At 43.6% G+C, this 10,196-nt stretch overlaps 1 protein-coding gene across 3 annotated transcripts in view; it reads left to right on the top strand.

Annotated features, from left to right (window-relative positions):
• Positions 1-2,403: 2,403 nt before the first annotated feature.
• The window catches only part of LOC144681462 (ras-related protein Rab-7a), a 42,327-nt gene continuing 34,534 nt past the window's right edge, over positions 2,404-10,196 (top strand). The window contains exon 1 of one of the 3 annotated variants that reach the window (XM_078543052.1): positions 2,404-2,546. The gene's annotated coding sequence lies outside the window, so the exon portion shown is untranslated. Of the gene's footprint in view, positions 2,547-3,849; positions 3,937-6,194; positions 6,217-10,196 lie in introns of those variants that run through there. The other 2 variants (XM_078543051.1, XM_078543054.1) reach the window with 2 other exon arrangements.

Below are 10,196 nucleotides of genomic sequence, written 5' to 3'. Positions count from 1 at the left end.
GTCTCAATGATTTTTCTCCAGTATTGCATACAGCCAGTGTCCTGGAGATTGATAACACAAAAACAGAATTACCTGGAAAAACTCAGCAGGTCTGGCAGCATCGGTGGAGAAGAAATCAGTTAACGTTTCGAGTCTTCACGACCCTTAGGCAGAACTGAAGCATAGTTAGGAGAGGGGTGAAATATAAGCTGGTTTAAGGTGGGGGGGGGCGGGGGGAGAGAGAAGTTGAGGGTGTGGTGATTGTGGAGATAAGCAAGCAGTGATAGGAGCAGAGAATCAAAAGATGTCACAGACAAAAGGATCAAAGAGGTGTTGAATGTGGTGATATTTGTCTAAGAAAAGTGCTAATTAAGAATGGAAGACAGGACATTCAAGGTACAGCTCTAGTGGGGGTGGGGTGGAAAGACTAACAAGGTTTTAGTTTTAGATTTAAAAACAATGGAAATAGGTGGGAAAAGAAGAATCTATATAAATTATTGAAAAAAAAGGGAGGGGGGAGAAACGGGGTGGGGATGGGGAGAGGGGGAGTTTAAGATCTAAAGTTGTTGAATTCAATATTCAGCCCGGAAGGCTGTAAAGTGCCTAGTCGGAAGATGAGGTGCTGTTCCTCCAGTTTGCGTTGGGCTTCACTGGAACAATGCAGCAAGCCAAGGACAGACATGTGGGCAAGAGAACAGGGTGGAGTGTTAAAATGGCAAGCGACAGGGAGGTTTGGGTCTTTCTTGCGGACAGACCGCAGGTGTTCTGCAAAGCGGTCGCCCAGTTTGCATTCTGTCTCAATTTCTGATGATAGACTGTCCACCAATATCCATTACAAGCCTATCGACTCCCACAGCTACCTCGACTACAGCTCCTCACACCCCGCTTCCTGTAAGGACTCCATCCCATTCTCTCAGTTCCTTCGCCTCCGTCGCATCTGTTCTGATGACGCTACCTTCAAAAACAGCTCCTCTGACATGTCCTCCTTCTTCCTTAACCGAGGTTTTCCACCCACGGTCGTTGACAGGGCCCTCAACCGTGTCCGGCCCATATCCCGCGCATCCTCCCTCACGCCTTCTCCTCCTTCCCAGAAACATGATAGGGTCCCCCTTGTCCTCACTTATCACCCCACCAGCCTCCGCATTCAAAGGATCATCCTCCGCCAATTGCGCCAACTCCAGCATGATGCCACCACCAAACACATCTTCCCTTCACCCCCCCTGACGACATTCCGTAGGGATCGTTCCCTCCGGGACACCCTGGTCCACTCCTCCATCACCCCCTACTCCTCAACCCCCACCTATGGCACCTCCCCATGCCCACGCAGAAGATGCAACACCTGCCCCTTCACTTCCTCTCTCCTCACCGTCCAAGGGCCCAAACACTCCTTTCAAGTGAAGCAGCATTTCACTTGCATTTCCCCTAACTTAGTCTACTGCGTTCGTTGCTCCCAATGCGGTCTCCTGTACATTGGAGAGACCAAACGCAAACTGGGCGACCGCTTTGCAGAACACCTGCGGTCTGTCCGCAAGAAAGACCCAAACCTCCCTGTCGCTTGCCATTTTAACACTCCACCCTGTTCTCTTGCCCACATGTCTGTCCTTGGCTTGCTGCATTGTTCCAGTGAAGCCCAACGCAAACTGGAGGAACAGCACCTCATCTTCCGACTAGGCACTTTACAGCCTTCCGGGCTGAATATTGAATTCAACAACTTTAGATCTTAAACTCCCCCTCCCCCCATCCCCACCCCGTTTCTCCCCCTCCCTTTTTTTTCAATAATTTATATAGATTCTTCTTTTCCCACCTATTTCCATTATTTTTAAATCTAAAACTAAAACCTTGTTAGTCTTTCCTCCCCCACCCCCACTAGAGCTGTACCTTGAGTATCCTGCCATCCATTCTTAATTAGCACTTTTCTTAGACAAATATCACCACCTTCAACACCTCTTTGATCCTTTTGTCTGTAACATCTTTTGATTATCTGCTCCTATCACTGCTTGGCTTATCTCCACTATCACCCCACCCTCAACTTCTCTCTCCCCCCGCCCCCCACCTTAAACCAGTTTATATTTCTCCCTTCTCCTAACTATGCTTCAGTTCTGCCGAAGGGTCGTGAGGACTCGAAACGTCAACTGATTTCTTCTCCGCAGATGCTGCCAGACCTGCTGAGTTTTTCCAGGTAATTGTGTTTTTGTTTTGGATTTCCAGCATCCGCAGTAGCTTTTTGTTTTTATCCTGGAGTTTGATCTTCAATTCCTGGAGACTCCAAACCCATCCTGGAGGGTTGGTAACCCCGACTAACACTTGTCAACCCCGTCAAGAAAACCACGGGGTGTAACTGGACGGGCGCTCGGACCCTGCGGCCAACCCCCGGAGCCGGAAGACAAAAGCGAGAGGGGCGGGTCTGCGCGGCGACGTCAGACGCGGTGACGCATCCTCACGGCTGATAAGCGCCGAGTCGGAGCCACAGTTTCGACAGCGAGAGGAAGGTGGATAGGAGCCGTCAGACAGCTCGGAGAATCACACACACACATATACATACACACAACCCCCGCCTCCCGTTTCAGGTGAGTCCTAGCCGGGGTTAGAGGGGGGAAATGAGGAGGAGGAAGAGGTGGCGGCGGCGGCGGTTGTGGTTGTGCCCGCCCGCGGCTGAAGGGGCGACGGTCTCTGGGTGCCGGGCCCAGTTGAGAGGCCCGGGGCCCGCCCAACGGTTCCACTCGCGCTCCCGGGGGGCGGGGGGGGGTACCTGGGGGCCCCTGGCAACTGTCCCCGGGTCTCCCGGGCCCTAGCAACGGCCCCCAGTGAGTTGACAGGAGCTCGCGCCCTGCCCGAGCAGCAGCATCTGCGCTGCATCAAATATTCATGAGCTTCCCGGTGGGGAGCCCGCCCGCCCTTTAACAATCGTTCAGCTCAAGACAAAAAGTCAAACATTACCGAATAATGTGATGCGCGCGTTGCGTTTGCTGCGAACTTTTTTTTCCTTCTCTAACGCAGTTTTAAATCCCTATTTGCAATGTTCACATTTTTAACCGTGACTTCATGTGAACGGTTTGTGACATTTATATTTTGCTCCAGGTTTCTCTTTTTTTTTTCTAGAGCTTGCATTTTCCTTGAGATTTTTATGTTAGTTACATAATCCCGCTGCTTTATGAAAGGTGGTTTTTTTTTTCCGACATAGAATGATTTGTCAACCACTCCAGTTAAACAATTGCGTCTGTGGACTCAGTGGTAACTTAAACTGCCCAAAAGCTTATCTCTAGGCTACAGGGTGACTAAGCTCAATTTCTTGGAGCTGCCTTCATTTTTTAAACCTTTACAATATTAAAAAAAAGGTTTGTAAGCCCTTTTATTTTTTTGCTTATGCTTAAAAAAAAATATAGCTTTCGTTTGGCCGATTTGGTTTTTAAGCCTTGTTCAGGAAGTTCTGTGCAAAACTGAAAGTGAAATTCGATTTGCCTTTTTACCTGTCAAAATGGCAGGAGTTTGTGTTACTTGACACTAATGTCACTGCCCCCCCCCCCCTCTAAGGTGTCTAGTTTTACTTCTAATTACTGCCACTTACTTTGTGCATTTTCAGTGCCTTTTGATTTCCGCCTATTGACTGGATGATGATCAGCTAAATGAACCAACTGGGGCCCACATTGTGGTTAGACAGGATTAATGTTGCAGCCTTTGTCCAATTGGAAAGATTGGGGGGGGTGTGGTTCTGGTGTGTAAATAAGATTGTGATGCTGCTTGGCCCTAGAAGCCTGAGAGCTGCTCCTCGTGATCCTTGCAGCTGAGGAAACACATGACTTATCATTACTCTCCGAATAACAGGCTTGGACACTGGATTCATGTGTGTATTGGATGTGTTACCAAGGGTGTTTCCTTGTGGTAGGATACTTTTTTGCCTTGGGGCATGGGGTAATAGCACAGACCGCATCAGTCACATTGTCATTTCAGTACCCTATGGTAAGGCTGCTTTTGGTTTGTTGGACTTTATTCTGAATGTGTAGCTTGTTTTAATTGTATACTTTTTTTTTGAAATGCGCTTAGTTTCTTCTTAAATTTCACTAGCGTTTGGTGATTTGAGGTGTGTGCATGATGTCTAAATATTTGATTTTTAGGTTATCACTCCATTCCCCAGGAGGAGATTGGAGTGGAGTAGTGCTAAATTCTCGAGTTTAGAATGATGAAAAAGATTTAATTGAAACAAACTTGAGTGTTTCTGGAAGTGCAAGGGGTTGTTTCCCCTGGTTGGAGAGGCTAGAACTGGGGGCCTGTGTTGGGGTAAGGGGGTTGATCGTTGAAGACTCAGGTGAGAAATTTATTTTGGTTGTGAATCTTTGAAAATTTCTACCTCCTTGAGCTGTTGATGCTCAGTCATTGAGTATATTCAGCAAGAAAAATCCAGTTTTGGACACCAAAAGAATCAAGAAAGTAAATTTGTAGTCAGCCATGATATTCATGACAGAGTAGGTTTGAGGTGTTGAATAGCAGCAACTAGCTTGTATGCCATGTTAATATAAATGGATGGAATATAGAATTCTGGCTTATGCTCAAGAATTTTTCCTTTGGAAAGTATTGATTTAAGGGTGGTATGCAGAAATTCGAAAAAGCAAGTTTGCCAGTAACTTAGTGGAACCCCAATGACATAATTCCACTAATGTGAAATATAGTGGTGGGAGCAGCTGCAGGTGAGAATTTGAGTGCTGTGTAAGTGTATTTTAAGTAGATGTCAATAACTCATGTCACTTAAGTACCCAGTGTGATTCAGCTGAGCATTAATGGAAGCCATTATCCTGGAACTGACTTCAGGATCTTTATTTCCACCTGAGGTGTCGCAACCAGGGTGATGGTTGGGTATTAGATGTTCCATTTCCTGGTACTTGTGTTCTTGCTCACTATCCACAGAAATGAAATATCCTTCTGTGACACTGATAAACAGCTTTAGCAGAAGTAGTTTTGCCAGCAAGTTGTCTTTTGTTCCCAGAAAGCTATTGTAGATGGACAGTGACATGCACTCCATGTCACAGTTCAGAGATGGGCTGTGCCTTCAATGTGAGTAAATCAAATTGGGTGGTATGATAAGATGCTCAATTTTTGAAGTGCAGTGATGTTGCATGGAATTATGACTTGTCCTTAATGGTGGCCTGTCATATACTCATTCTTGTATTTCAACATTTGCATTACGAAACCTTTTGGTAGTTAAATGTCCTCTTCACTCCAGTTGTAGCAAAATCGGGAAAGAGCCCAAAATTTAAGAATGCCTTAGGTTTCCTCTCCAATTCTCCCATGCTTGACTGCAGTAGTAGATTTGCCTCTTAATCCCCAGGTTGTAGGTCCATCTCACTTGAGTACATAATCCAGGCTGATAGTTCAGTGCAGTACTGAACAGGCCTTGTCTGCTGTTGTTGATAAAGATCCCATAGCACTGTTTGAAGAGCAGAGAAGAACTTTTAATTCCTTAAACACCGTCAATACTTCAAAGGTGTTTTCACTGGTTTGAAGCACCTTGGGACACCCTGAGCTCAAGGCATTGTATAAATACAATCTGCCTTGTCTTTAAGGCAGTGTATTCCAGTAAGCAGGTTTACTGGACAAAAACAGAATTACCTGGAAAAACTCAGCAGGTCTGGCAGCATCGGCGGAGAAGAAAAGAGCCGACATTTCGAGTCCTCATGACCCTTCAGCAGAACCTGCTGAGTTTTTCCAGGTAATTCTGTTTTTGTTTTGGATTTCCAGCATCCGCAGTAGTTTTTTTGTTTTTATCTTTGGGTTTACTGGACTTGTGTTTTGGTCAGTAATTAGCTGCAAATGCCTCATGTTCAACAACATAGCATCATAATGCCTCTACAAAACACATGCTTGTGCTGCTAAACGGCAGAATCCCCATCCCCTGAATGTTGATATCCTGGGTCCAGAAGTGCCATTTTCCTTCAAGTTTACTGGTCATTCTTTCAGGAACTGAGATAGTGAATATCAGCATTGTGTGGAATCTATGTTTTCTTTCTTGCACTAACCTCATTTGTGCTTCCTGCTGGAGTTGCTGCACAGGAGTGTGAACTGTATCTGCCAGCAGTTTTCATTGACATGACATCTTAGTTTTGAGATTCTCTTGACAGAAATATATACTGAGAACTTTGTATTTCTAAATTCTGGTACTTTGTAAATGGATTTGTTCCTAGTGAATGAATGTTTGTTATTTTTATTGCAGCAACTTTCATTTGTTCAGCACCTTAATGTCCCCAGGTATCAAGACTCTCTTCCTTTTTGATAAATTTGACTGGGATAATATCCTTGCTCCCAGTACTTGCATAAGTTTCCAAATACAGGGAATTAATTGAATAGTGAGTATGAAAGTGTTTGCATAGACACCACAATTGTAATGCTTCTGCATTTTCTGTGATAGAACTAGATGGGTATTGAGAGCCCTACATTGAGGATTTGGCAAGTACAGACACATCCCTGCCCTTGTATTGTTTTCAGTCAGGTGTTGCTGTGATTTAGTCAGCCTTGTTAAATGACACATTTCAGGTGTTCCCATGCAAACTTGTTGCTGCAGAACCCAAACTTTACTGGAGGGTAGCTGGCCTCTGGCTGTCAACTTGATATCCAGCTCTTTCATTTCAGTGGCAGCTTTAACTTGTGTGTTTTTGAAGGTCCTCATTGTATATGTAAGTATTTTCCACCCGTGACAGCCCTCTGTACAAATGTGCACCCACACTGGACCATATCAATGAAGTTAAAACTGTTCTGGCTATCATATTGCATATACACTCTGGTTAACCCAAAATCAGCTTTAAATTGGGAGACGGTTTCACAGCAGTAGAGTTCAATTAGACACCTGTTTAATATCTGAATTTAGTTAGCTTGTTAGTTTCACTTGCATGGTGAAATTACCAGTGAGTAAATGGGTAAAGGTGCTTGTATGGTGCTGAGGCCACAGCAAGCCAGTATGAAGTGATCCATTTTGGGATGCAGAATGTTGGGCAATGTAAACAAAGGGGTACAGGAACAAACATGGGATTTTATGTAGGTGGCAGGACCAATTTCTGAAAACCATTCATTTAAAAATAAACTTCAGTGATGAATACAAAAGCAGGGAAGTTTGATAAATGATAAATCACCGGTTTGGCTCAGCACAGTATTGTCCAACTCCACAAGGTCTTGGGAGTGCTCACAGGATGTTTACCAGAATGGTACATGGATTTAGGGACTTCAGTCATGTGGAGAGAAAAAGGAAACTTCAGTTCTGCTTGGAGCAGAGAATATTAAAGGGAGATCTAGGAGGTGAAGAAATGTTTAATAAATAATTGATTACTGCTCTGCAAGTGGAAACAAAGACAAATTTAAGATAATTGGCAAAAGATCCAGAGGGGGTGAGATTTGAGTTTTGAGCTGAAATGAACTGCCTGAAGGGTGTTGGAAGTGGATTCAATCCCTTTCAGAGGAGTTGGATATATACTTGATAAGGACACATTAAGGGCTTTTGGGTGAGGGGGTAATGGTAAATAGGTTTTGAATCATGTGTAGGCCAGACCAGGGAAGGATGGCAAATTTCTTCCCTAAAGGGCATTTAGTGAACCAGATGGGTTTTTACAATAATTCAGTGGTCATTTCGTGGTCACTATTACTGAAACTAGCTCTTAATTTCAGATTTATTAATTGAACCAAGTCTGTTCATCACCCCTTTTCACCCACAATGACTCCTGGTTAAGCAAATTCCACCAGCTGATTATTAAGCTGGACCTAGTCCTGTGACACTGCCACTATGCTACTGTCTAACACTATGCAATATGCTTGATTTTAGGTTTAAGTGCCAAGTGTTTTTCTGCATTCTGCACTATAGATGCAGATTATCATGAGTTATTCCATTTGTAGTAGTGTTATAGGAAGCTTAGCTTGGTATGCTGCCCTCCTATCTTCCTTTAACTTCTAGTACAATGGCCACTGCCCAGTTCCTTCTGTATCTAGTGGTTTGGCTGCAGTGACCTGCCAGAACTGCATAATTTGACTTTGGTAACCTGTTTTCTTCCCTTCTCTAAAGGGGCTGATTTTATTGAGTCTTGAGCATCCTACCTTATTTCCAGCCTAGGCTCATTCAATTAAGTTCAAAGTACTAACTAGTTGCTTAACTCTGCTGGGAGTGTCAGAATTCAATTTTGTCCTCTTCTGAAGTCCATAATTCATCAGCAACAGCTTTTCCCACTTGCTCCCCATGCCTTCCAAGCTGTTCTAGCACTTGCAGTTAAACTTGATGACTCAGCACATGCAATTATATTTAACAAGTATGCCCAAAACCAATACAGGATGGAATGATAGCAAAGTCCTGAGGATGCTGCAAACTTGGAATAAGAACATATGCTGGAGCAGGTTAGGCAGCACCTATGGAGATGTTTTAGTTCACTGACCTTTTCTATCAAACATTATTCCTGAGTGCCTGTAACTAGGTTAAGTTTTGAATTGAGCATGTGTATCCTGACTTTTTGAGACTAATTCTTTGAATGCTATAGCAAGATATAACGGTCCCTCTGCCTTCCTGGGCTCAACTAACTAGAGACCAGGAATTGAATGAATCACAGTTACAGCACTGAAGGCCATTTAGCCCTCGTTCTCTGCAGGAGTGACTTGCCTGATGCCACTCCCCACCTTCTCCATAGTCCTGCACATCCTTTCTTTTAGGAATGTGATCTACTGAATAGCAACCAATCAGTTGAAATGTGAACATTAAGCATATGTAAAGCTTTCCTTTGACCAGAAAAGTTAATATAGGGAGTATTACTACATTTAAAAGTGTTATATAAATACTAGAGGAAACTTGCAGACCTTGGTTAACTAGACTGATGGATTTGGTGTCAGGATTAAATAGTTACATTTTCAGTCCATTCCCCATTTAGTCATTTTCTCAACACTTGGGTGTCATTGTTGCAAATCTGTAGAGTCAGGACTTTTCAAGGGGGTCCATCTGGCGAGTTTATTTGGTGGGTGGAGCCTAGCACACAATGCATGCGTGGTTGCTAATAATTGATGGCAATCTTTTGGGGGGTGAGGGGTGTTGGAGAACACAATGGAAAGCAAGGGGAGCCCAACATCAAAATTTCCTTGGCTGGAGTTTGTGGAGATAGGACTAATGAAGGATGGAATGATGGAGGGGCAGATGAGATGGAAGTGTGGCAAAATGGCAGGCAATCATTTGATGCTAATTATTAGAAGCTATTCTTTGTGCTAAAAATGAAGTTTCACTGGATTTGAAAGGTTTTAGAAAATCTGGGTGAGTTCAAATACATCAGCATTGATTCTATAGACAAAGATCAACTCCAATGGTCATGAAACAGCATAAACTTACTCTAGGAAGAAACCGTTAAGGTCACCCTTTTAAAAATAAGGGATTGCGCATTTAAGACATGAGAAATTTGAGGGTTGAGTCTTTGGAACTCCAAAGTGGTGGAAGCAGAGCCTTTGAATGTTTTAAGGCTGAGCTAGATAGATTCTTAATTAACAAGGGGGTGAAAGATTATCGGGGGTAGGCAGGAATGTGGGGTTGAGGTTACAATCGGATGAGCCAGATCTTACTGAATGGTGGAGCAGGTTCAAGGGGCTGAGTGGCCAACTCCTGTTACTAATTTGTATATTATGTACATCGCTATGAAACTTGAATCCTGAACAAGGGCTTTATCAAGGAATAAGATTGGTAGTAAGCTGTTTTCAATGTACTGAAATTGTAAGCAGAATTAGTGTTTATTCTCCAATAATATTCCATCTGATGTAAACCTATCTTTTCAACTCTGAAGGAAACACTTCCTATTAGACTTTATTCTGATTATAACCAAGTGAAAGGTCAAATTCTTGACAATTTATATTCTGCCTAGACCTGTCATTGCACATGGACAGCTTTGTTTATTTAGAATTAAATTTTAATTTAAGGTCTTTGGAAGGATAACTGGCAATCATAGAAACATAGAAACAAATTTGCAGATGAGACAAGGGTGGGAGGGTGAGCTGTGAGGAGGATGCAGAGATACTTCAGTGTGATTTGGACAGGCCGAGAGTGGGCAGATGCATGGCAGATGCTGTATAATGTGGATAAATGAGGTTATCCACTTTAGTAGCAAAAACAGGAAGGCATTATTATGAGTGGCTATAAATTGAGAGAGAGGAATGTGCAATGAGACCTGGGTGTCCTTGTACGCGAGTCGCTGAAGGTAAGCATGCAGTTGCAGCAGGCAGTA

Source organism: Cetorhinus maximus, chromosome 6 (assembly GCF_964194155.1).
Source record: "Cetorhinus maximus chromosome 6, sCetMax3.hap1.1, whole genome shotgun sequence".
Classification (NCBI taxonomy): Eukaryota; Metazoa; Chordata; class Chondrichthyes; order Lamniformes; family Cetorhinidae; genus Cetorhinus; species Cetorhinus maximus.
This window is presented reverse-complemented; position numbering and strand designations above follow the sequence as displayed.